Genomic DNA, 27,288 nt, shown 5'->3' with positions numbered 1-27,288 from the left:
TTGACATTATTCCCTAAACAATACAGTATAACAACCACTCACATAACGTTTAAGTTGTAATAGGTATTATAAGCAATCTAGATATAATACATAAATTATAGACAAATACTATGCCATTTTATATGAGGGACTTAAGAATCCATAGACTTTGGTATGTGCAGTAGGTCCTGGAATCAATATCCCACAGATACCGGGGGAAGATGGTATATAAAATAGTTAATGTCCAATCCAGGCAGGGAAAGGGCATGTGATACATGCTACCTATCTGGTACTTCCCACACGCAGGACAAACATTCATAATCAATGACAACTCTCTTTCCAACTGAGGCCAGGTGCAACTCAACACATTTTAGTAAGGAGTCATGGCCAGTTGTTTGGAGTTAGCAGGTGAGATGCAAGCTATTCACCATCACCCCCCACTTCAACCCATGCTCTTGACCTTGTTCAAGGAAAGTTCATAAAAAGGAAAAATGACCAGATGTGTTAGAGTGGTTGGAGAAGATTTCAAAGAGAAGGGTAATTTTAGCTAGATCCTGAAGGATTCATTGTATCTGGGTAGACTGAGTATATAGAAAAGAGGAGGCGCAAAGAGTGAGCTCAGAGGTCTAGCATGACCTGGCAGTGTTCAAGTATGGAGAGTACCCTGCCCAGAGAAGATGTATTAAAAGGTCATACAACTTTAATTAATTTAAAATAATTTTTATAATGTAAGTTTTTAGGTCCATCACATACAGTTGTGCATGTTGTTCATTACGAAAAAACAAAAAAATCAAGGGGGTAAGTGGAAGCTAAAAGCTATATGCCCCGGCCAAAGAGTATATCCTGGTATGCATCCACAGGAAAAAGGGACATCTTGTATAATATGCACAAAGTTGCCACATGGGCTACAAGTGACCCTGCAAATAATAAATGCTTATTGTAGAAAAATTCAAAATCACATCTGGTTCTAATGAAGAAAAAATAAAACTCACCTGAAATTCCACTAGCCAAAGATAATAGCTTCAATATGTCCTTGTTTTTTCCTCCAGAAATTCTTATGAATACACACAAATACAATTATTTTTCTTATAAAAATGGGACCATGGTTGACTTCTTATATAGCTTAAATTTTTTCACTACTATATATTGTAAATAGCTTCCAGGTGTCAATAATATACTTGCATATAATATTTTAATGTTTGCATACTATCCTGCATACAGATGGACAATAAGCTAACTTATCCCTTATTTTTGGACACTTAGGTTCTTTCTGATTTATCCTTATAAATAAAACTGGGGTATAAGAAAAGAATAATCATTAGATTTAAAAATCATTGATGATTTTATGTAATGTTTATTTCACTTGGAGAACTGAGGTTAAATAATTTTTATAAGCAGAAATAAACCTAGTATATTTCATCTCCACTATTTAATCATAAATAAATTCATGCATTCTATTACTTCTATATAAATACAAATATTTAAATGTCAATTAAATTCACATTACAATTATAAATAATCTAAATGTAATTTTAAAATACAATTTCTACTTCCAAAAATTCTACTATAAAATTATGTCCCAATAATTTCATAAAAGCAATATATTCCCATATGTAACACAGTCAACAATCCCAAATAGAAGGTCATAAATATATCCTATTAAGTCTTTAGCTGTTAAAACTGAGGGAAAAGGCTAGGCGCAGTGGCTCACGCCTGTAATCCCAGCACTTTGGGAGGCTGAGACAGGTGGATCACGAGGTCAGGAGATGGAGACCATCCTGGCTAACACAGTGAAACCCTGTCTCTATTAAAAATACAAAAAATTGGCCGGGTGTGGTGGCACGCACCTGTAGTCCCAGATACTCGGAAGGCTGAGGCAGGAGAATCACTTGAACCCAGGAGGCAGAGGTTGCAGTGAGCTGAGATCGTGCCACTGCACTCCAGCCTGGGTGACAGAGCGAAAAGTGCAACATGTATATATCTTTCCTGAAAACAGCAAAGTTTGAATAACTCAGAAATTGATTATCCAAGTTTTCAATTATTAAAGTCTTTTTATGATTTTCTCTTCCTTCCGTTGTTGTTCTGTTTAACTTCTGTTCTCCTATTTAACTCAACAGGAAACTGAAAACTAAGGTGTAATTTTAATCAGGTAAGCATCTAATAGTGCTAGGAAATAATAATGAAGTCTTTCCTTGTTTAATGAATCAAACTCCTCAGCCTAGAATTCAAGATTCTTGCTCAAGTCAAAAGATTTGCCATTTCGTAAAGACCTCTTTGCACTTCCCAGCTCTTAAATTTTCATAGTATTTGTCTAAGTGAACTGACCTTCTCAGAGATTCCACCTGTGAGGAAATACTGAACAGAGTTTGCCAGGCACGGTAACAAGTGCTTTACATAATCTGCTCATTTGACACTTATGATTTTATCATAAAGAAATGTAATTATTATACCTATTTCATAGATGAGATAAATGAGGATCAGAGAGATTCAGTAGATCACACTATACCGCTCAGCTAGAAACTTGAATTAAATTCCCAAACTTTAGTCAAGGGAGAATTTATTACTGTCAACTCTAAAAAACAATAACCTCAAGAATAAAACAAGATTTTACAACATTCCTTTACTCCTTAATTGGAAACATGATTAGGGAGGAGGCAGCAAAGCGATGAGGATTTAAGTAAAAACAAACACTAGCTGAACCTGGTCATTTACACTTGCATTCTCATTCAAGTCTTACAATATTCACAAAACAAATACTGTACAAATAGCTAACACATTTAAACAGTTAGGAAAATTTTATAGTGCACACTAAAGATCTATAAAATAAAAGGAAATGCCATTTTTCACCCAGCAAACAAGCAAAGGTGAAAACACCACTCCTATTCAACATAGTGTTGGAAGTTCTGGCCAGGGCAATTAGGCAGGAGAAGGAAATAAAGAGTATTCAATTAGGAAAAGAGGAAGTCAAATTGTCCCTGTTTGCAGATGACATGATTGTATATCTAGAAAACCCCATTGTCTCAGCCCAAAATCTCCTTAAGCTGATAAGCAACTGCAGCAAAGTCTCAGGATACAAAATCAATGTACAAAAATCACAAGCATTCTTATACACCAATAACAGACAAAGAGAGAGCCAAATCATGAGTGAACTCCCATTCACAATTGCTTCAAAGAGAATAAAATACCTAGGAATCCAACTTACAAGGGATGTGAAGGACCTCTTCAAAGAGAACTACAAACCACTGCTCAATGAAATAAAAGAGGATACAAACAAATGGAAGAACATTCCATGCTCATGGGTAGGAAGAATCAATATCATGAAAATGGCCATAGCCCAAGGTAATTTATAGATTCAATGCCATCCCCATCAAGCTACCAATGACTTTCTTCACAGAATTGGAAAAAACTACTTTAAAGTTCATATGGAACCAAAAAAGAGCCCACATTGCCAAGTCAATCCTAGGCCAAAAGAACAAAGCTGGAGGCCTCATGCTACCTGACCTCAAACTATACTACAAGGCTACAGTAACCAAAACAGCATGGTACTGGTACCAAAACAGAGATATAGATCAATGGAACAGAACAGAGCCCTCAGAAATAACGCCGCATATCTACAACTATCTGATCTTTGACAAACCTGAGAAAAACAAGCAATGGGGAAAGGATTCCCTATTTAATAAATGGTGCTGGGAAAACTGGCTAGCCATATGTAGAAAGCTGAAACTGGATCCCTTCCTTACACCTTATACAAAAATTAATTCAAGACGGATTAAAGACTTAAACGTTAGACCTAAAACCATAAAAACCCTAGAAGAAAACCTAGGCAATACCATTCAGGACATAGGCATGAGTAAGGACTTCATGTCTAAAACACCAAAAGCAATGGCAACAAAAGACAAAATTGACAAATGAGATTTAATTAAACTAAAGAGCTTCTGCACAGCAAAAGAAACTACCATCAGAGTGAACAGGCAACCTACAAAATGGGAGAAAATTTTTGCAACCTACTCATCTGACAAAGGGCTAATATCCAGAATCTACAATGAACTCAAACAAATTCACAAGAAAAAAACAAACAACCACATCAAAAAGTGGGCAAAGGACATGAACAGACACTTCTCAAAAGAAGACATTTATGCAGCCAAAAAACACATGAAAAAATGCTCACCATCACTGGCCATCAGAGAAATGCAAATCAAAACCACAATGAGATACCATCTCACACCACTTACAATGGCAATCATTAAAAAGTCAGGAAACAACAGGTGCTGGAAAGGATGTGGAGAAATAGGAACACTTTTACACTGTTGGTGGGACTGTAAACTAGTTCAACCATGGTGGAAGTCAGTGTGGCGATTCCTCAGGGATCTAGAACTAGAAATACCATTTGACCCAGCCATCCCATTACTGGGTATATACCCAAAGGACTATAAATCATGCCGCTATAAAGACACATGCACACGTATGTTTATTGCGGCACTATTCACAATAGCAAAGACTTGGAACCAGTCCAACTGTCCAACAATGATAGACTGGATTAAGAAAATGTGACACATATACACCATGGAATACTATGCAGCCATAAAAAATGGTGAGTTCATGTCCTTTGTAGGGACATGGATGAAATTGGAAATCATCATTCTCAGTAAACTATCGCAAGAACAAAAAACCAAACACCACATATTCTCACTCATAGGTGGGAATTGAACAATGAGAACACATGGACACAGGAAGGGGAACATCACACTCTGGGGACTGTTGTGGGGTGGGGGGAGGGGGGAGGGATAGCATTAGGAGATATACCTAATGCTAAATGAGGAGTTAATGGGTGCAGCACACCAGCATGGCACATGTATACATATGTAACTAACCTGCATATTGTGCACATGTACCCTAAAACTTAAAGTATAATAATAATAATAATAAAAAAGAAAACAAATGATAACCTTTCCATTGTTGGCAAAGGTGCTGAGAATCAGGTATCCTCATGCACTGCCAGTGGAAGCAGAAAATAACACAGGTTTTCTGAAGGGCAATTGGGAGAACGTATCAACATTCTCAATAATACACGTAAAGCCTTTGCCTCACAGTCTACTTCTCTAAGTTTATCCCAATGACACATTCACAAAATATTAATCACTCCATTGTATTTAATACAAAAAACTGAGAACTAAATGCCCAATAATGGCAAACTGTCAAATAAAATATAATAACCATACAACAGAAAACGATATCACCATTAAAAATTGTGACATAGTTATGTATTTTCACGAAATGGTCTTGTGCTATAGTAAGTTTTTTTTTTAAATCATGTTACAAAATGTAAGAGGGTAAGTTTTATACATCCATGTGTACAGTGTGGTACATGTGCATTTATCTAAAAAGATATAAACTAAAAAGTAAACAGTATTTGACAGTGGGATTATGAGTACTTTTTTTGTTCATTCTAATTGTTTATATGTTTTCTAAAGTGTCTTCCATGAAAAAAAATTATTAGTCCAATTTAAAAAGTATTTAAAAAAAAATCCTCACAGCAGCTTTATTGAGTAGTATATTATTCTGGGTCTACATTCAGCTCACATTTTTCCTGTTGTCTATAACCATAAATTATTTATGTACATGATTTTACCTCTAGTGTTCACTTTAAAAACCTTGTCTACATTTTTGTTCACCCTTATACCATCTACATAATTTAATACAAATAGAATCTTCCTAATTTTGGTATGTGATTATCCAAGCTACAGATGAATTCAATTTAGAGATGGAGAATGTGAAATAGAGATAATGAATACAGTTATGTTTGCAATGCACGAGGCAAACAGAAATGGTCAACTCTTCAATAATGTATCCCCACTTTGTCTATGTTAGTTTTGGCTCCTATCACTAACCACCAAAAGTCCTCCAATACCTTCTCTCTAACATCAATGTCTTCATATCCCAAGTTCTTGTCATTGCCTGCTTTATAATCTACCTTACCTGGCTAACAATTTTCTGCCAATATGTAACTCTTCTCAAACCAGTTCATTATCACCTCCATAATTTTGCTCATCCATTCATCTACCTAAAACAAGATTCTCTTCTCAAAATCTGCAAATTCTTACATTTATTGTACAAGAACCAATTAAACTCCCACCAAGACTATGTTCATAACAATTTCTTAATCTCTAAACTTACAGTCCTTCCTGACATTTAATGGGTAAGCGCTAAGATCTTTGCAAATGTCCCAAGTTGAAAATGCAATAATGCATGTAAAGTGCTCAGCATACTGCATTTAGCAAATATTACTAATTATTGTCAACATCACCATTACTACACAGACCTTTGATGAGGATTGTTCAATACATTAACATCAGAAAAAACAAAGCCACTGTGAGATACAGTGCTGAGCAGTTAGTAGGCTTTATTCATTGGCTAAGTCACATGACTCCTTCACAGCATCCTCTCAGAACACAGGCTTTAAGTCATGCCACACAAAAGTTACAAATTGTCACATAAAACAGGCCACATCACTTTGAATAGACAGAATATTAAATCTGTGGATACCAAGGTCAAATGCATTGCCCTTGTAGAAAACTCCCAATAGTCTGGCACTTGATTGTCAGTAATTATTTTATGTGGCTTCTATGTATATATTCATTTCCCAACTTAATTATTTGCTTAGGTAAACCTGCTTTGTTACCACATGAAGCTCTTTGATAAGCACAGACAGGGCTGGGGGTGGGGAGGTGGGTATGGCTGCATCTCCCTCCAGAAAACTGCAAAGCACTGGCTGTGTACCAAGTATGTGTACCAGTATGAGGAGGGCAGCTTTCTTCCATGAGGCCTGCCAGGCAAAACTCTGTAATTGCCAATGGGTACCATGTTACTCATAGGCTTCCTTTCAGTTCGACTTTTTGAAAGAGAGAACTATACACATACTACTCTATCTCCCCTTTCCTACCTCCCACTACATCCAAAAATTACTCTTGGCTAAAGTCATCAGTGGTTCCCCCATGTTACCAAATCCAAAGTCTACTTTATCATCTTTCTCTTTATACAATTCTTAGAACCATTTGATACTGTCTAACATTCATATTCATGTTGATAAGCCCATGCTGAATTAATGTTCAATACTTCATAGCCTTTCCTCACTTGTCTTCTATAATATTATATCGTTCAGGTTTTCTACATTTTCTCAAAAAAATGGCTCTTCAAGTCTCTTGTAGTTCCATGCTCTTCTCTCTAGCCACCAAAGGTAAGAGCTCCCCAAGGATCAGTCCTGGGCCCTAGTCTTGTGCTATAATTTCTTCTTAATCCATCTCACCCTCACACACAGCATTAATAGCAACCTATACGTACATGCGCGAAAAATGTATATCATTCATAAGCTCCAGATTCATTTACCCTGTTGTCTATTTGACATCTCTATTTGGATATCTAAAAAAAAAAAAAAAAAAAGCTTATGCTCAATAGATCCAAAACTAAGTTCTTGAGTTCCTCCTTCAAAACTGATCCTTTTCAGTATTTCCTATTTCAGAAAAGGATCTTATCATTCATCCTTCTGCTCAAGCCAAAAACCTGGGAATCAACCACTTCACTTTCTTCTTTTTCCCCCTACAAATACAATCTATAAGTTAGTCCTATTGATTCTACCTCTTAAGTAATCACAAAAACTATCTATATTTATATCAACTGCCACCATCCTAATTCAATTGCCATGACCTCCAACCTAGTCTTTCTTAATTCTGTCATAGCTATTTTAACCACTTCCGCCGTTGTTTCACTCTCATCCACCTATTGCAAAACAGCCAGTCTAATCTTATAAAAATGAATCACTTTGGGCCAGGCGCGGTGGCTCATGCCTGTAATCCCAGCACTTTGGGAGGCCAAGGTGGGTGGATTGCCTGAGCTCAGGAGTTCGCAACCAGACTGGGCAAAAGGGTGAAACCCCGTCTCTACTAAAATACAAAAAATTGGCAGGGCGTGGTGGCATGCAACTGTAGTCCCAGCTACTCAGGAGGCTGAGGCAGGAGAATTGCTTGAATCCAGGAGGCAGAGGTTGCAGTGAGCTGAGATCACGCCACTGCACTCCAGCCTGGGAAATAGAGCAAGACTCCGTCTCAAAAAAAAAAAAAAAAAAAAAAAAAGGAATCACTTCATTCTTGAGCTCAAAACCCTTCAATTCCTTTTCACCATAGCCATCATGATTTGCCCCCCACCACACACACACATAAACATTATTTATTCATTCAACAACTATTACTGAGTACTATCTCTGGGCCAGATTCTGTGATAGGAATTATGGATACAATTATGAACAACATATACTAGGTCATGTGGAGCTTAAAGACAGGTATAAAAACCAATGCACAAATATATAATTAGTACCTAATCATTAGTTACTAATAGTTTAATTAATTAGTAAATATGTGATATGAAAAATATTTCAGAAGTTAATACAGGAACCTATAAGATAGAATCAAAGGAAAACAAGAATTGCTCAAGGAATTCTTCTCTCATTTTATTCCACTGTCATGCTCGCTCGCTACAGCCTTCTTCTTGGGTGTATTTGTTATGCTTCTTAAGCTACCCAGAATCTGAATACCATTCCAAATTCGGTGAGCTTTGAATCCAAAGTATTCCAAATATAGGATGACATGAATTACACTAGGAAATTTGAATAAAGAGTTAATGAAAGACAAGAATAAAAAGATTATTCTCTGTGATAGTGGCAACAGAGCTTAAGTCCAGTGGCAGCAATGTCAGAGGCAGTGGTGGTCAGTGCCTGCATACTACCTATACTGATACCATGGTATACACAGGCAGTAACACCAGCTGACCAGTCTTCTTTTCCTGTCAGTTTTCACAACCTGGTTTCCCAGAGTCCCACTGATTACATAAGCTACCCAATAGTTCCACATAATCTACATTTATTTATTTACTTGCAATCCTTCCTAATAGAATCTAAGCTCAATAAGCACAACTTACATCTAGGAAAGAGGAAGTGGCATGGGGGAAGTCCTAGAGGCTTGAAATACCACTGCATATAAGAAAGACTTTTGTTTTATTCTAGTTCACATAAAGTGACAGTACAAATGAAGATTCTTCTGGGAATTACTTTCTCACAATAAATGGTTTTATATCTGCTTGCATAAAATAAAAAATAACCTATATTCAATTTATGGTAGTTTTCACCTAATTTTTATTAGTAATACTTAAAGGCCAATGGAGAATTTAAAAGTGCGCTAGCTTATTCTATTAAGCCGAAAGTACAAATCAGGGATCAGCAAACTACGGCCCATAGGCCAAATCCAGCCTATTTCCTGTTTTTGTACAGAACATGAGTTAAAACAGTTTTTACATTCTTAAATGTCTGGGAAAAAATCAAAAGAATAACATTTCCTGACACATGAAAATTACCGAAATTGATATTTTAGTGTCACTATATAAAGTTTTGTTGGGAAACAGCCACACTCATTCTTTTATGTATTTCTATGGCTGCTTTAATGCGATTAACAATAGCTGAGGCGTTGCAACAGAAATCACGGATGGCACTCTCATTAGGTTGCATTGCTGCTCAAGGCACACAAAAAATCACAGTAACATAGCATAACTAAACGCAGTTTCAAGGGCCTTATGAATTGCTGTAATGTGACATTTAATTTTTAATACCAGTGTATAAGAATCATATCAAAATGAAAAAAGAATAGAAAAGGAGCCTTCAACTGTCATTTTTAAGGCGCAGTGAAGTGTGGACTATTTTATCAAATTAAATGGCAATTCATTGTGCTTATTATACAATGGCACTACAGCTGTGCTGGAAAAATAGCATATATGTTGATTTTTAAAAATAGTATATACTTGACTGAACACTCTTTATAGTATTTCCAACTCACAGGAAAGCAATAGTCCAAAAAAATAGAACATTTAAAATGGAATATCTCATCACAGCAGAATTTCTTCACAAAAATAAAAAAATAAAAATGAGTTTCTGAGTGTTGTATTTGTCAACCAATCAATGAAAGCCATTTACCAAAGATGACTTAATTAGTGTTTGAATGCAGTCAAAGAAATGTGTCCAGAGAAAATAAACTTGCTTAAAAACTATTAGACTTTGAGCAAGAACAGTTGTTCAAACTGTTGAAGACACAGGGAATATCATCAACATGTCCAGTGAAGAGATAAGGCAAATGAGTCCAAGAGGTTTTGCTTGGTTTTTCATGAGTCCACAGATGTCAGAGATACTGCTCAGTTGTTTATTTGAGGAGTCAGTGCTGAGTGTGGAATGACTTAAGAATTAGCCTCCATGAAAATTATGCGTAGAACATAAGAATATTTTCAACAAAATTGAGAAAACACTCATTCAGTACAACCTGATGTGGAATCTGCTGAGATGTGTTATATATCATGGTAGTTAACAACAGAGAGCGGAAAGAGGCTTAGTTGGACAAATCTACAAAGCTTGTGAAAATGTAAGTCTGTGAAAATTTAAAGCCTACAGTTATTCCCTGCATTATTCATCAGCAAAAACTTTGTAAAAACATCTGAATGTAAAATGTGGTATTCAATCAGAAGTGTCAACAGTGAACCTCACTTGCTCTTGTGGACTTGTCCGTTGTTGGTTGTATGATTTTTTTGACAGATACAGATGCTGAATATCCTGATTATTCCAACACATGGCAGCAGTTTGATGTCTTAACAGTGGTAAAGTATAATTGTGATGTTTCACATTAGGGATCAATACTGAAATTTTTCTGACTGAGAAGAACCCCCTCAACCACTTTTATCCTAAACCACTTTTAGCTTCAGCAGTAGACATAAAAATGCTCCTTAGGTGGGCACAGGGGCTCATGCCTATAATCCCAACTACTAGGTGGGGGCTGAGTGAGAGGATTGCTTCAGTCCAAGAGTTCCAAAGGCTGCAGTGAGCCATGATCCTGCCATGATCCTGCCACAGCATATAAGCCTGGCCACAGAGTGAGATGCTGTCTCTAAAACAAAAAATAAATAAATAAAAATAAATTTTAATGAGCTCAACCTAAAATTACAAGGCAAAATCGTGCTTATATGCAAAATTCATCCAACAGTAAAGCCATTTCAGTAACAACTGATGTTGCTTGAATCACAAAGTAATGTCAAACTGCTTTATATACTTCCCATGCTGTCAAAGTTAAAAGAAGATATTCATTCCAACACACATTTCAAGGAGTATGTTTTTTGACCTCAAATTACACTTCCAGCAGTATTTTTCTGCCTTTAATGCAAGTGTAAAGAAAATTTCCATATTCACAAGTCCACTTAACTGCACAATTGAGGAGCTTCTATTTCAATTGGAAGTGATTAATCTGCAATATAATAACTAAAAGACAAAAATCAAGAAAAGAATCTAACAGAATTTTATAAATGCCTTTCAAGCAATGAATATGATCATAGATTGCAATCAAATTTGGCAATACCTATCTGTGTGAAGACATTTTCAAAGATGAAATGTTTAAAATCTCATTACAGATCAGCATTAAAAGATAAATGTTTGTAATCAATTCTGATAACAATGAACATTAATTTAGAACCCTAATCAAGTAAAGTGCTAGCTCCCCAAAAGGAATTCCATTTTTTAAATTCATGCATTTTAATTACACAAAGTTGTGCTCAATAATTATTATTATACTTTGAATTTTGTCCAAAAACTGTGGACATATATTTTCTCTCTTGTTATAGATTTATGTTTACAGGATACCTTCAATTTTGCCTCTTAGCCCACAAAACCTAAATATATATATACTGTTTAGCCCTTTGCTGAAGAAGTTTACTGATCTCTGGTCTAAATCATTTAAATTCTAATTGTGTTCAAACTATATATCCATATGAGGTTATTTTGACTTTAGGAAATGGGGGGATAGGAAGCCAGAGGCAAAAAGAGATGTGTTGTATTCTTCTCATTTTGATATTTGCATGACAATCACTAAGATAAATATTGATAGCATTTCAAAATCCAAAAGACAGATATAAGTTAAGAAATAACATGCAACAAAATACAAGGAGAGCTAAATCTAAAAGTTGAGAACATCATCAACTTCTTCCATCTGCTTTTAGTCTGCTATCAAAAAAGGTAATATTGTATTAATTTTAGGTAATAAAAATACTGGTCGAAAAACTAAAGAAAATGATTATTTAAAAAAATAAATAAAGAATAGGACCAATAAGACAAATACTGAAGGAGACAAATTTTGTCTTCCACAACATCAATTCAACTCTTTACAAACTGAGAGTTTGAGAAAAGAGGGGTAACATGAAAAAAGACAAATGTTAATTATTCTATCTAAAGGCTAACCTTGGCGCCTTTCTGTCTGGCGGCAGCCATCAAGTAAGCCAAGATAGGTGCATACAAGTACATCCAGGAGCTATGGAGAAAGCAGCCTGATGTCATCATGCGCTTTCTTCTGAGGGTCTGCTGCTGGCAGTACCGCCAGCTCTCTGCTCTCCACAGGGCTCCCCACCCCATCTGGCCTGATAAATTGTGCAGACTGGGCTGCAAGGCCAAGAAAGGTTACATTATATATAGGATTCGTATTCGCCATGGTGGCCGAAAACGCCCAGTTCCTAAGGGTGCAACATATGGCAAGCCTGTCCATCATGGTGTTAACCAGCTAAAGTTTGCTCACAGCTTCAGTCCGTTGCAGAGGAGTGAGCTGGACGCCACCGTGGGGCTCTAAGAGTCCTGAATTCTTACTGGGTTGGTGAAGAGCCCACATAGAAATTTTTTGAGGCTATCCTCATTGATCCATTCCATAATACTATCAGAAGAAATCCTGACACCCATGGATCACCGAACCAGTCCACAAGCACAGGGAAATGTGTGGGCTCACATCTGCAGGCCAAAAGAGCCGTGGCCTTTGAAAGGGCCATAAGTTCCACCACACGATTAGTGGTTCTCGCCAGGCAGCTTGGAGAAGGCGCAATACTCTCCAGCTCCACCGTTACCACTAATATAGGTAAAGTTTGTAAAATTCATACCTAATAAACTATTTAGGGCAGTCATGTCTGCTTACAGGTGTTATTTGTCTGTTAAAACTAGTCTGCAGATTATTTCATGAATATCAAATTAAGAAAGTTAAAGTGCAATAATGTTTGAAGACAATAAGTGATGGTGTATCTTGTTTCTAATAGGATAAACTTTTTTGTCTTTGCTTTATCTTATTAGGGAATCATATGTCAGTATATAAGACATACTGTGTAGTATAATAGGTTTAAAATAAATTCTTTAAAAGAGGAGTACTGAAACTAGCTCTGTAGATTTGTCTGGTGCATGTGATGAAACCTGCAGTTTTACTGGGATGATGGCAATGCTCTGCTGGTTTACTTTCAAGTAGCTGGGTTTTTCATTTTGGCAGGTACAGACTTTTTAAATTGGGCTTTGCTTTAAAAATTGTAGGATGGGAGGAGGACATCTTAACTATGTCATGATTATATTTAGAAAATTATGGGGACAAATCTGGGTTAGCCTGAGGAAAACTGCCTGTCTCCACAGTACCATTTTAAGTTCACGTAAAAGGTGAAAGCTCCTGGTTCAGTGCCATGGCTTCATGGCATTCAATGGTTAATGGTAGTGGTATTAACACTGGTATGTTTTGAAATTGAATGTTAGATAAAATTATTAGCCTTAAGGTTGGTAAGCTAGCAATCAATATGCTAGGGTGGGAAGCTGGTGAGCCAGTGGCCATTAGATAAATACCTTTCAAGTGTGAGCTTAGCAGTCCATCTTAAAATACGTAACAATAACACTAATTTGTGATCATTATGAAACCCTTCAGTCACATTGCGGGGGGGTGGGGAGTAGTTGACTGCAAGTACATCATTCTTAGTCTATTCAGTTTTAAAAACATCTTGGGTTACCCACTGTGTGTATTCCCATAGGCTACAGAAAAAGTCATACAAGTGCATGGTTTCCAACCATATGTGTTTTCTGCAGTTATTTCTCTTGTTCCTGGCCAAACTACCCTAAAAATCCTTACCATTCCACAAAGTTGGGCCATCACTTGTGTGTCCACTTTCAGTGAAAGTATACCACCACATTGCATTTCTGTTTCCATCATGGCTTCCAGGAGACTAGGCTACTGTTTTCCAGGGTGAATTTGAGTGTAAAGGAAATGTAGACAAGGAATTGTCCAATTCTCAATTCTGACTTTGCTGACTTAATTTAAATGCTTGCTTCTCTGAACCGATTTTCTCCTATCTTCTCTAGGGGTTTCAAAAGGCTTAGTTAATTGATTTCCAGAAAGTACTCATAGCAAGTTCATAAAAGTTCTTGAGACCTAAATTTCTTCTTAAAAAAAAGAAAAGATCCTAAGTCATACATTTTGATTGTGTAGAGGTTGTTCAACTAAAGGAATAAATGTCTATTAAACAAAAAAGAATAAAAAAAAAAGACTAACCTTGGCAAAATCAGAAAGAAACATTCCAGTACACTGGAGAAAAATGGCTTTTTCTTCATTAATTAAAGATAATTTAGCATAATGTTGAATAATCAGTTTTACAGGCATTGAATTTTTATAGAACAGGTTATATGAAATCCCAAACATGTTCTCAGCACTTCAGCATACATACCCCTAAAATTCATATTTCTAAACATTAAAAACACTGTTTAAATCTCATTCATTATATGGATACTCTTTATCTATTAAAGAATACATAAACAGAATTCTTAAAATACATAAACAATGCCAAATGGCTTCAGTTTCCAAATGGGCAACACTGAGGAAGCACTCTGAATGTTTCAGTTTTAAGTTATTTTATAGGGTCATTACCATGTTTATGATAAATTTTTTAACACTTAAATCTGTGTAGTGTTACACTGTAAAAACAACAACTATACATTTCACAAAGATACAGTTAGCAAACATGACTCAAGCAACTACGATGAGAAAGAGAGCCTGAGAGAGTAAGAGTGCGAGAAAGACAGAGGGAGAGAGAATGAATGGAATCCAAAGATTGAATATTAAGAAATGTCCCTGCTTACTTCTCAACTGGTTCCACATATTTTCCCTCCAAGATTATTATCATGTTTTAACTCAAAGAAAGTAGACTTAGGGTAATACTTATTCAGTATGGGGATGCTTACCAATCCAATTAATCAGACCTTATAAACACACTGACATTTTCATAAAGGTTCTCAATATATCATATCAATATAATACATGTTCTGAATGGCTAGACTTCGTATTACAGGAAATAGGCCTCAGTGCTAACATTCATACTGAAAAGCCATTGCGATAGAATGGGGGATAATTTATCCGTGAGTTCCATATTTTGTTAAGATTTATACAACAGAAGAAAATATGACTGTTTACAAGAAAAAAGAAAATAGACTTACAGGACCTTACATTTTGAATCCATAAATAACAAATAAAAGATATTTAGCTTATTTCCACAAGAAGATGAATCTGTGTGTGTATATGTATGTGTAAAGACCTTTATGAATGGAAAATGTGTATGACTTAGACTAGGGCCAGGTATGTTTACTACCTTGAACATTTAATACTAAATGGAATATGCAAGTTTTAACTATATTAACCCTCCAATAATAAAAACTATCTGAACTAATAAAACAAAGTTCCAGGTTTATAAGTTATACATTAACAATGCATTGAAATTGCCATATGTCATTGAGATGATTCCTGAATATAAACAGAAGCATAATGACAGAGGGGATTAAAACCTGCCAATTAATTTCCACTAATATCAGAAGATAAAAACACAAAAACAGGTTCTTTTTTTTAACCTCTCAAAAGCTAGTACTCAGTTATATAAGACAATGCCTTTATTCTTATATATACCATTTTTTAGTAAAGGGGAACAATGTTTCCAATATATTCTCCTTTAGTTCAGAAAAAACACATTTATAACAGTTGGATGAGGAGAGGGAGGAAAGGATAATAAAATAAATGGGTAGAAAATGTAAATAACTGATAAATCTATGTAAAGGGTATATGGGAGTTTCTTGTACTGTTCTTCAAACATCTCCAGAGTTTGAATTTACATCAATAGTTATCAAGGGAAATAAAAGCTATTAAATTTAGCCAAAAGTTTCAGTTTTTACTAACTAAAATAATCTGTTTGCAACTATTTTCTATTTCTTGAAAGCCCATATAATCTTCCTTTTCCCCCAGTTACTACTGTACTTAAATTAATCAAATTTAATTCTGGAAAAAACAATACTAGTATTAAAAATTTTTTTGAAAAACATAAGATTAAAAACTTCTACACAAAGAATAAACTCCAAAAGAAAAGATGCAAATAAAATGACTATAATAATCTTTTGTTTTTTATTTGCAAGTATAAATCGGAAGAAAAACAAAAGCCTGGAACATAGCATCTGTCATATCAGAATATAAAAAGATGATCCTGGCACAAAATGAAAAAGCTCTAATTCATTTGCAAATCAAGCCTGCCGGTTCCATTTCAAGCTGGCGGTAACTGTCAAGAGTTAACAAGATAATCACTTTCAATCCTGCCTTCAATGGTACATTACACTGTTATTCCATTCAATAAGGCCGTTCTTTGGGGCACTAGATGAATGGTTTTCATTTCTAACTCACACAAAAAGTTGTGCGGGGAAAAAAATCCACGGGGCTTAAGAAAGAAATCCCTTTATGGGCATTTATCTGCCGGTACTTGCTTTTAGGCAAAATGAGATATTTTGAAACATCAGTGTCCATTCACTTCCTCTATTCCTTTAGGCCCTTAATCCGTTGGAAAAAAAAAAAAAACAAATTGGCATATGAGAAAAGTGCAAAAGCAGTTTCATGTTTTAAATTATCAATGCACGTTAAACAAAAATTATTAAAATGATTATATGCAAATACAATGCTATTATACTCAAAAGACTAATATTAACCAATCTCCTCCTTATCTCATGGTAACTCATGTCACTTTCTTAGATTACTCACCTATATTCTGGGTGAAATGCAGGTGCTTAAAATTTCATATTTAATTCTTGTTGGGTTCATAATGACTTGTACACCTAAAAAGGTTAAAATACCTTTCCAAATTATTCCTAGTTCAATGAAAATGAATTTTAGCTAGATGTTATCTTTATAATGCATTTATCAAAAAGCATTATAAAAGTTTTTGCTATTTCATGATGTAACTTAATTTTACAAACAAATGTAGGTAAGATAGCTATATAATTATTTTTGCAAAAATATTGAAACTATATATTTAAAAAAACAAATATATTTTTGCTTCATACAAAAAAATATAGAGTGCAAAGACTTAACATGCATCTACTAGTAATAGACAATTAGGCCATCTTTAAACTATAATCTATGAGAGTAAAAGAATATTAAAATCTCTACTCTGACTGCTCATGCAGGCCTGTATCCATCAAATCCATCCAACATCAGTGTAAATTTATAAGAACCATCTGTGTATGAATCACAACTTATTATTCAAGTCTATTTAACAATAACAACAATTAATCTTTCCCCACCTACTCCCTCAATTCAGGAAATAATATTGCTATATATTGCCTATGTAAATCATAATCTCCAGCCAAGACTTTTAATCCTTTTATAATCCCTTATTAGAGGAAAATGTGGATTTGTAAAACTCATAGTACAAATGTCTATGAAGGACTTAAAGTCCTTCTAAAATCATTACTTCAAAAAAATTAGTGTATTTTGTATCCAAAAGCTTTAAGAAGTTAGAACATTCATGTTTATGACTACAAAGGCTACATACTTAAATTTTAAAATTCAGATGATTTCATGAATTCAATATGACATGGGGATAATCCTTTTATAAAAGGGAGAAGTCTTTCTGAAGCAGCCTAAGTTCACCCAATTCTTTCAAGTTCCAGTATGACTAATCATTTATCCTCTAAAAGGTAAAAATTATCCCTATTCTTAAAATAAATTGTAAAAAGATGGAGAAAAAAATGTATAGGAAAATAGTTCAGAAAGTTTTACATTATCAGATAGACTTGATCACTAATATTTAAATTTTAGATTAGTAATCTAAACTTTGTCATTGCAAATAAATTATAATGAATCTGTATATTTTAAAGTCCTTATAAAATTTAAGCTATAGCAGAAAACCAGGAAACTTAAAACATAAATGCCATGCTTAAATCTATTAACTTTCTAAAAAGCTTGCATGATATTATAAAATGACAATAATGTTAAGGAAACCTTATTATTCCAAATTTTAAACCCTTAGTACCAAACATGTTAACACACCAAGTAAACAGTGAGCATATTATGGTATGCTCAATAAATTACAATTGAAATACATGACTACAATATGTAAAACCAATCTGTGACATTACAAATTCCTAAAGAACCCTACAAACACAAATCTACCGGCACAGCGCAATTCCATTAGAGCTTAGTATTGTGAATCAGTCCCCATACAGGGTGAGGACACTAAAGTCACCCTATCATTGGGGTACCCTATCCTTTTGTTGGGGTCCAAGATCATGGTTAACTCGGGAGGTAGAAATGTTTGATCTTTCAACTTCAAGCTGCCCTGCTGCAGCCTCCTTCCCTTATTAGATCCCTGGGGTTAGCTTTAAGCAAACACAGCAGCAAAGGCAGCAGGGAGTATGATGGATCTCCTACACATCAACCATTGGAACAGCAATGAAGAGTGTTTGAGGAATAGCACAAGCCTTGGACAAAAGCTTTACCGAGAGTCACAAGCGGGTTCCAACAAGCAACCTGGTGTCTTGAATTATGTATGCAGTTGCTCCTATCCATTACTCACACTGATACCAGGAAACAAAATCTTCTGTCTACAGAAATACAGCTTCTAACTTACAGGGATATCTACTAACATAGTAAATATTTGCTTTCAATTTCTTCAGTTAAAAGAAGTTCTTCATAAATTACATTAGAAGCCAAGGAATGTTTTCTTGTTGTTCTTGTTCTGATATCTTCAAGATATCAAAAGAAAAAAAAACCGGAACAACTCCTTAAGAACAGGTAAAATAAGAAATCTGTTTTCTGGGCCAGGCACCTATAATCCCAGCACTTTGGGAGGCCAAGGCAGGCAGATCACGAGGTCAAGAGATCAAGACCATCCTGGCCAACATGGTGAAACCCCGTCTCTACTAAAAATACAAAAATTAGCTGGGCGTGGTGGCACATGCCTGTAGTCCCAGCTACTCGGGAGGCTGAGGCAGGAGAATCACTTCAACCCGGGAGGCAGAGGTTGCAGTAAGCTGAGATTGTGCCACTGCACTTCAGCCTGGTGATAGAGCAAGACTCTGACTCAAAAAAAAAAAAAAAAAAAAAATCTGTTTTCTGAAAATACTAAAAGCATGGTAGTGGGGAAAATAAACTTCATCATCAAATTAGTAAGGTAGAAGGGAGATAAACTTAATTAGCATGTAGGAATGAAATATTTAAAATGCCTTCAAAATTTGAGAATATGATAAAACTTCAAGAAGATTCTCATACATCATACACCATAAACTAACATTAGGCTTACCACAAAAATTTAAATGAAGTAAATGAATGAAATAATTTTGTAAATATCATTTAGGCACATACTTGGATATTTTAAACATATCTGAAATGAATGCCCATATTCATGAAGAGGTCCTAAAGACCAAAGTAGTATTTAAAAAGGTGAACAACAGAATAATTAAAACTGGAAATTAACTGGCAATTCAGCAAGAAAAAAAATAAATGATCTATTATTCTATAAAAAGATTCTCAACCTTAATGATATTTAAGAAATAAAAATCAAAACAATATCCTTTATTTGCTGCCTACTTAAGTAGCAAAACTTTAAGGTTATAACCTTTTTCAAACTGGTTATGGGGAGATGACAGTCTCATATAATTATGTATTTTCAATGAAAGGTAAATACCTCAAATAATATATTTTCAATGTTTAAGATAACAGAGAAAGTCTACTGTGATTAACAAAAGTGTTCAAGAATTCTATGCATTTATAAATGATCTGCAATAGAGATATAAATTTAAACTTTAGTATAAAAATTATCTCAAGTCACAATATCTTTAAAGGTTTTGTTTTAATGTAACTTAAAATTAAAATTAAGACTAATAGTGAAGGAGTGGCAGAACAAAACTGCTGACAGAAAACAATTATAATAACTAAGTAACATGGTAAAAAATGTATTTATGGACACCAAACAGAATCCAAAAAGCCGCCACAAATAGTCTAATCACAAAAATCTCACTTGGAAGTGAAGAGTTACTGTTATATTTATTGTTTTATTATTTTCTGGTGTTGGGACACTCCTATGGCTATGGCTGCAGAAACACAATAGTAGAAGACCCCAGCCTTTGGGTTCAAGGTTCCAGAATCAGAGTTCAGGGCTAAAAGAACAGAAAAAATGTAAAACGGAAATGCAGGCAGGAAGAGAACCACAGAAACAGTATGATCCAAATCTGAATATAAATTAAGTCAAAACCCTTGACTAACAGCTAAATTACACATACTCAGGGGAAATTTTCAGGGAATCCAGCAAAAAGTAGCCAGAGATTAGAGAGAAATATACCTTTGATGCGTTTTTAAATTAAGTGTATTAACCAAATACGTGCATCTCTGGTGGTAGAAAGGTGAAGAAGAATGAACTTGAAGTATCTGAGGACACATTGTAAAGCTGGCAGAGCAGCTGAAAATGAAGCAATCAACCACAGAAGCAAAACAGACAGAGTGTGAGCTCTATCTCTACTTAAATTCTTAGCTGACAATAAAATTACATAGAAACAGAAAAGACTATGCCACAGAGCCAGTCTAAAAATGTAACAATGGGAAGCCCTAACAGTACAGAAATATTAGACAGTACCTATAGGAAGGAAGAGGATCTTTATAGTTTCAGGTGAGAAAAGTACAAAAATAAAACAAAACAATAATCCCCAGGAGAACACAGCTGAATCCAGAGTGGCTATAATGTTTTTTTAAGCCAAAAAAAAAAAAAAAAAAAAAAAAGATATGGAAACAAACAGCATAAGAAAAGAGTAAATCAAAACTATTAGTGAACCAGATATTAGTTTTATCACATAAATATTTATTGGCAGCTATTATAAATTGTTTAAATATTGAAGGAAAAATAGTGTCAATGAATGGATGGGAAATCTCATCAGAGATATGGAAACTATATTTTTTTCAAAAAGAAAATTCTAAAGGTAAAAGCAAAATATTAAAAAAATTCATGAAATGGGCTCAAGAAAGAAAACAGAAAAATAAAATCAGTGAACTTAAAGAAAGACCACCATAAGTTACTCAATTTGGAGTACAAGAAAAAAAAATTTTTTTAATGAAGAGGACCTCAAGAGATCTGTAGGACGATAGCAAGTGGTCCAACATATGTGTAAGGTCCACCAAGAGAAAAAGAACAAATGAACAAACAGAATATCTGAAGAAATAATAGCATAAAAGTTCTCAAATTTGGGGGAAAACACTTATTTACACAGACAAAAAGCTCACTGAAAAGTGAGCTTTTCAGTTTGGCTAAACATGAACAAAAATCACTCTCACGCATGATAGTCAAACTTCTGAAAGCCAAAGATAAAAAGAAAACCTGGAAAGAGGCCAGAGAACAAAGATGCAGTATATACTGGAACAATTATAAGATTACAGCTAACTTTTCCTCAGAAACTATGAAAGCCAGAAGACATTGGAACAACCAATTCAAAGTGATGAGGAAAGAAAAAAATTGTCAATCAATAATACATCCATATTTGAATGACAGTAAAATCTATCATTCAAAACTGAAGGTGAAATAGGCCAGGCATGCTGTCTCATGTCTGTAATCCCAGTACTTTGGGAGGCCAAGGCAGATGGATCACTTGAGCTCAGGGGTTTGAGACCAGCCTGCGCAACACAGCGAAACACTGTCTCTACAAAAAATACAAAAATTAGCTGGGTACAATGGTGTGTTCCTGTAGTCTCAGCTACTCAGGACGCTGAGGCAGGAGAATCATTTGAGCCCAGGAGGCGGAGACTGCAGATCATATGATCTTGGAGGAGCCGAGATCATACCATTGCACTCCAGCCTGGGCAACAGGAGTGAAACCCTGTATCAAAAAGAGGGGGGAAAAAAAGAAGGTGAAATGAAGACACTTTTGCTTAGGATAAATATAATGGGATAAATTAAAGTAGAATGGAATAAACTAAAGATGTATTTTAACAAGTTAAGTTTAAGGTATAATTTGTAGAAGAACAACTAAAAATAAAACAAGGTGATACAGCTTTAAAACCAATAAAAAAATTAAAATGTAATGATAAAAAGTATAAACTACACCCAACAACTGCCAAGAAACTCACTCTTTTCAAGTAAACCAAATGTAGAACACTAAAATAAATAAATATATTTCAAAAGACTGTCTTACAAAGCATACTTTCTAAATACAACAGAATGAAATTAAAATTCATCAACAATAAAACATCTACATAAGCTCAAAATATATAACAATTAAAAGTAGTGCTTACAGAAAATTTATAGCCTTAAATGTCTTTACTAGAAAAAGAGATCTACATTAATAATCAAGTTTCCTCCTTAAGTAGCTATAAAAAGATCAAAGTAAACCTAAAATGAGTAGAGAGTAAGGGAAAAAATTAAAGAGAAAAAATGATGAAAAAGAAAACAAATGGACTACAGAGAAACAATAAGATTCTGTGTTTTTCCAAGAACAAACACTATTAATTTTGATAAACCACCTTTAAAAATCAACTGCTTCATAGCATAATAATCATACTGTACTATACTGTTGGTATGGATGAAATAAGAGATATATAGATAAATAAAACAGAATGCAAAGACCAGAAAAGGACCCATATATATAGGAAATTTATTTTTGCTAAATTATCAAGGCTTCAGTGGGAATTCAATCAAAATGGCAAAGTGTTTTAAAGGTGGCACTGAAATAAATGGCATCTGTATATGACAAAAAAAATCATCCCTACCTCACATCATAAGTCAAAATGATCACAGACATAAATATAGAAACTAATCCTATGAAACTACTAGAAGAAAATCTTCGTGACCTTGAGGTAGACAGTTTTTAGCAAACATTAAGAATGAAAAAAGCTGATAAGTTGCAATTTATCAAAAGTAATAGCTTTTTAAATTGTTAGCTTACAAGTGGCAAAAAAAAGTCATAGCTTTTGTTCCTCAAAAAGCATATTTAAGATTGGAGTAAAAAAAAATTTTTTTTTTTTTTTGAGACTGAGTTTCACTGTTGTCACCCAGGCTAGAGAGCAATGGCATGATCTCAGCTCACTGTAACCTCTGCCTCCCGGTTTCAAGCAATTCTCCTGTCTCAGCTTCCTGAGTAGCTGGGATTACAGATGTCCGTTACCACGCCCGGCTAATTTTTGTATTTTTAGTAGAGACAGAGGTTCACCATCTTGGCCAGGCTGGTCTCAAACTCCTGACCTCAGGTGATCCACCCACCTCGGCCTCCGAAAGTGCTGGGATTACAGGCATGAGCCACTGTACCCAGCCTGGAGTAAAATTTTAAATGGGCAAAAGATTTGGTTCAAGATAAGTAAACAGAACACATTTATACTTCTGCCTGGAACAACCAAAACCAGCAACGACAAGAAAAAAATTCCAAAATGTATTTTTTAATGTTGTGCAAAACCCTGGAAATTAGGCAACAAAAAATAGTAACTACTGAGAGTTAAGAAACAAAGTATGAAAGCCTGTAATTACAGGTCCCAGTGCAACAGAGGAGAACTCAAGTAGAGCTTGGCAAACTCCTGGATTTGCAGAGTCAGAGCTGGCAGTCCAGGCAGACCAAGGCAGTTAAGAGTTCACAAGACAGAGTGTGTATGGCAGACCAGAGAGCAGCACAGAGACAGATCAGGGCAATCTTCAAATAGTCAGCAAAGTACTAATTAGCACATGCCTGTAAAGGCAAAAGAAAACACAATTTCAAAGAATTGGAGATTACTGCCTGGTGGTCATATAAAGTGAGAAATAGTGCCCATTCCAACAAGCCAGACAGGAAAAACTCATAACTCATAAGGCATAGGTTAAAATATCCAGGACGTTCATTCCTCAGTTGTGGGGAATGGTTAGCACTACATTGAGCACTACTCGACACCCACCAAACAAATCATAAAAGCAAGACTTAAGGGCACAAAACTGTTTCCAAGGAACTTAGCTGCATCTCAGAACAAAGCTTAAGAATGTTCATAGGATTGAAAAACTATCCAGACAAATCCAGTATAATGGTTGGAGATTTCCAATATTCTCTCAATATTTGATAGAACAAGTGGATAATCAGAAAGGACATAGTAGATGTGAACTTCACCATCAACCTGCGTGACCCAATTGACACTTAGAGAACAGTCCACATAAAAACAGCAGAATACAAAACTTATTCAAACCATTCATCAAAATAGAGCTATTCTGAGCCATAAAAGAAGTCTAAATACATTTAAAAGGATTCGAGTTATACAAAGTATGCTTTTTGGCGCAATGAAATCAAATTAGAAATAGGTTACAAAAAGATATCTAGAAACTCTTCCAAAATTTGGAAACTATATGCCATGCTTCTAAATAACCCATGGAGAAAGAACAAATCAAAGGAAAATTAGACATTATTTAAATTCAATGAAACAAAAACAGAATATCAGAATTTGTGGGATGCTGCTAAAGAAATACATGTATAATACTAAACGCCTACATGAGAAAAGCTGAAAGGCTGGAAATCAAGGTTTCAGCTTATACCTTAAGAAACTAGAAGAAGAGGAGAATTAAACCCAAAGTAAGCAGTAAAAAGAAAAATAAAACGGTTCAAAGTGGAAAGCAATGAAATAGAATGCAGAAACATTACAGAGAAAAATCGATGAAAACAAAAGCTGGTTCTTTAAGCACATCAATAAAACTGACAAATTTCTAGCCAAACTAATGAGAAAAAAGCAGTAACAACAAATTACTAATATAAGAAATAAAAGAAGTGACATCGGTGTAGACTCTACAGATGCTAAAAGGATAAAAAGAGAACATCCTAAACAGCTTTATGTTTATAAATTCAACACCTTAGGTAACATGAACCAACTCCCGGAAAGACACAAACTATCAAAACTCACTCAAGAAGAACTTTTGTAAGCAATTTGATAAGAAACTGAGTAGCAACTAATCTACTGAAGAAAGTGGATTTGTAGCTAAAAACCTTTCCACAAAGAAAAATCCAGGCCCAAATGGCTTCATGCCTAAGTTTTACCAAACATTTAATAATCAAATAATACAAATTCTCTACACACTCTTCCAAAAAACTGAAAAGGAAATATTTCCCAACTCATTCTTTGGGCCAGCATTACCCTGTCACCAAACACAGACAAAGGAATTATAAGAAAATAAGACTGCAAAACAACGTTCTAAATAAAAACAGAAGCAAAAATTCTAAACATAATATTAGCAAAGCAAATGCAACAATATATAAAGAGAATAATATATCATGACCAAGTAGAGTTTTATACTAGAAATGTAATGGTGTTTCACATTCAAAACTCAATCAATGTAGTTCCCCATATTAATAATTTAAAAAGAAAAGCAGTATAATCGTTTCAGTAGTCACAGAGAAAGCATTTGACAAAATAAAACAACCATTTCCTAAAAAATTCTCAGCACACTAGGACTAAAAGGGCACTTCCCCAACCTGTCAAAACGAATCTACTAAAATTATCTTGATAACATCAAAATAATGGAAAAAGACTGAATATTACCTAAGATCATAAGTAAGACATAGATAGGCATGCTTACTGCTTCTATTCAATGCTGTGCTGGAGATCTTAGCCTGAGCAATCAGGCAAGGAAAAAACAAAAGGCATCAAGACTGGAAAGAATTAAAACTGTCTTTATTACAGGCAACATGAGCATATATGTAAAAACCTCAATTTACAAAAAAGCTACTAAAAGTATAAGTGAATTTAATGAGACTGCAGGATACAAGGTGAACACACAAAATTCAACTGCATTTATGTATATCAGCAATAAGTAATCTGAAATTGAAATTAAATATATATAAAGAATTTCAAAAAGATGAAATACTTCAGGAAATTTTTTTAATGTCAGAGACCTTCTAAAGTATATGCTACAAAATATTGGTGAAAAAAATTTTAAAGACCTCAATAAATAAAGACATATACCTTGTTACTGTGCTAAAAGAGTCAATATTATTAACATGTCAATTCTCCCCAAACTGATCTACAGACTCAATTCAATCCTAATAAAAATCAAAGCAGGATATTTTATAGAACTGACAAGATGATTATAAAATTTGTGTAGTTATAACAAAGAACTTAAGACAGTCAAAACAACTTTGAAGAGAATTAAGTTGGAGAGCTAAGACCACATGATTCCAAGTACTTCAGTGTAAAACAACAAAATGTCTAGAAATGAACCCACACATTTGTGAACAACTGATTTTTTTTACGAAGATACAAAGGCAATTCAATATACTCTTGTCAACAAATGATGCATAAAATACTAAATTTTAAATATGCAAAAAACAAAAAATGAACATTAACCATATCTTATACCATACTCAAAACTACCTCAAATAAACCATAGACCTAAATGTCAAACTTAAAATGATAAAACTGGTAGAAGTAAACAGAAGAAAATCTTTGGACCTTAAATTAGGCAAAGATATCTTAGATCAACACAAAACACATGACCTATAAAAGAACAAAGAAATAAACTAGACTTCCTCAAAATAAAAAAACTCAAAAACTACTAATAAATGAAAGAAAAGCTATGGCATATATTTGTTAAAGCAGCAGTTCCCAACCTTTTTGGCACCAAGAACCAGGTTTCATGAAAGACGATTTTTCCATGGATGGGGCTGGGCAGGGGTGGTGCAGAGGGCAGGTGTTGCAGAGTGGCAGAAGATACGGTTTCAAGATGATTCAAGTGCATTACAATTACCGTGCACTATATTTCTATTACTATTACATTGTCATATATAATGAAATAATTATACAACTCACCATAATGCAGAATTAATGGGAGCCCTGAGTTTGTTTTCCTCAAACTAGACAGTTCCATCTGGCGGTGATGGGGGACAGTGACAGATCATCAGGCATTAGATTCTCATAGGAGCATGCAACCTAGATCCTTCACATGCATAGTTCACAATAGGGTTCATGCTCCTATGAGAATCTAATACTGCTGCTGATCTGACACAAGGCAGAGCTCAGGCAGTAATGCAAGCGATGGTGAGTGGCTGTAAATACAGATGAAGCTTCGCTTGCTACTCCACAACTCACCTCCTGCTGTGCATCCCAATTACTAACAGGCCATGAGCCAGCTGGGGACCTCTGTGTTAAAGTACTTGAATCCAGA

At 34.7% G+C, this 27,288-nt stretch overlaps 1 protein-coding gene and 1 pseudogene across 8 annotated transcripts in view; one reads left to right on the top strand and one right to left on the bottom strand.

Moving 5' to 3' along the window:
- Window positions 1–27,288, bottom strand: part of RSRC1 (arginine and serine rich coiled-coil 1) — a 438,867-nt gene that overhangs the window by 256,132 nt on the left and 155,447 nt on the right. The gene's annotated exons all lie outside the window — the stretch shown is intronic.
- Window positions 471–13,024, top strand: LOC134809651 (large ribosomal subunit protein eL15-like; annotated as a pseudogene).

This window comes from Pan troglodytes, chromosome 2 (assembly GCF_028858775.2).
Source record: "Pan troglodytes isolate AG18354 chromosome 2, NHGRI_mPanTro3-v2.0_pri, whole genome shotgun sequence".
NCBI classification, from domain to species: domain Eukaryota; kingdom Metazoa; phylum Chordata; class Mammalia; order Primates; family Hominidae; genus Pan; species Pan troglodytes.
Note: the sequence above shows the minus strand (reverse complement) of the source record. Positions and strands in the feature narration are given on the sequence as shown.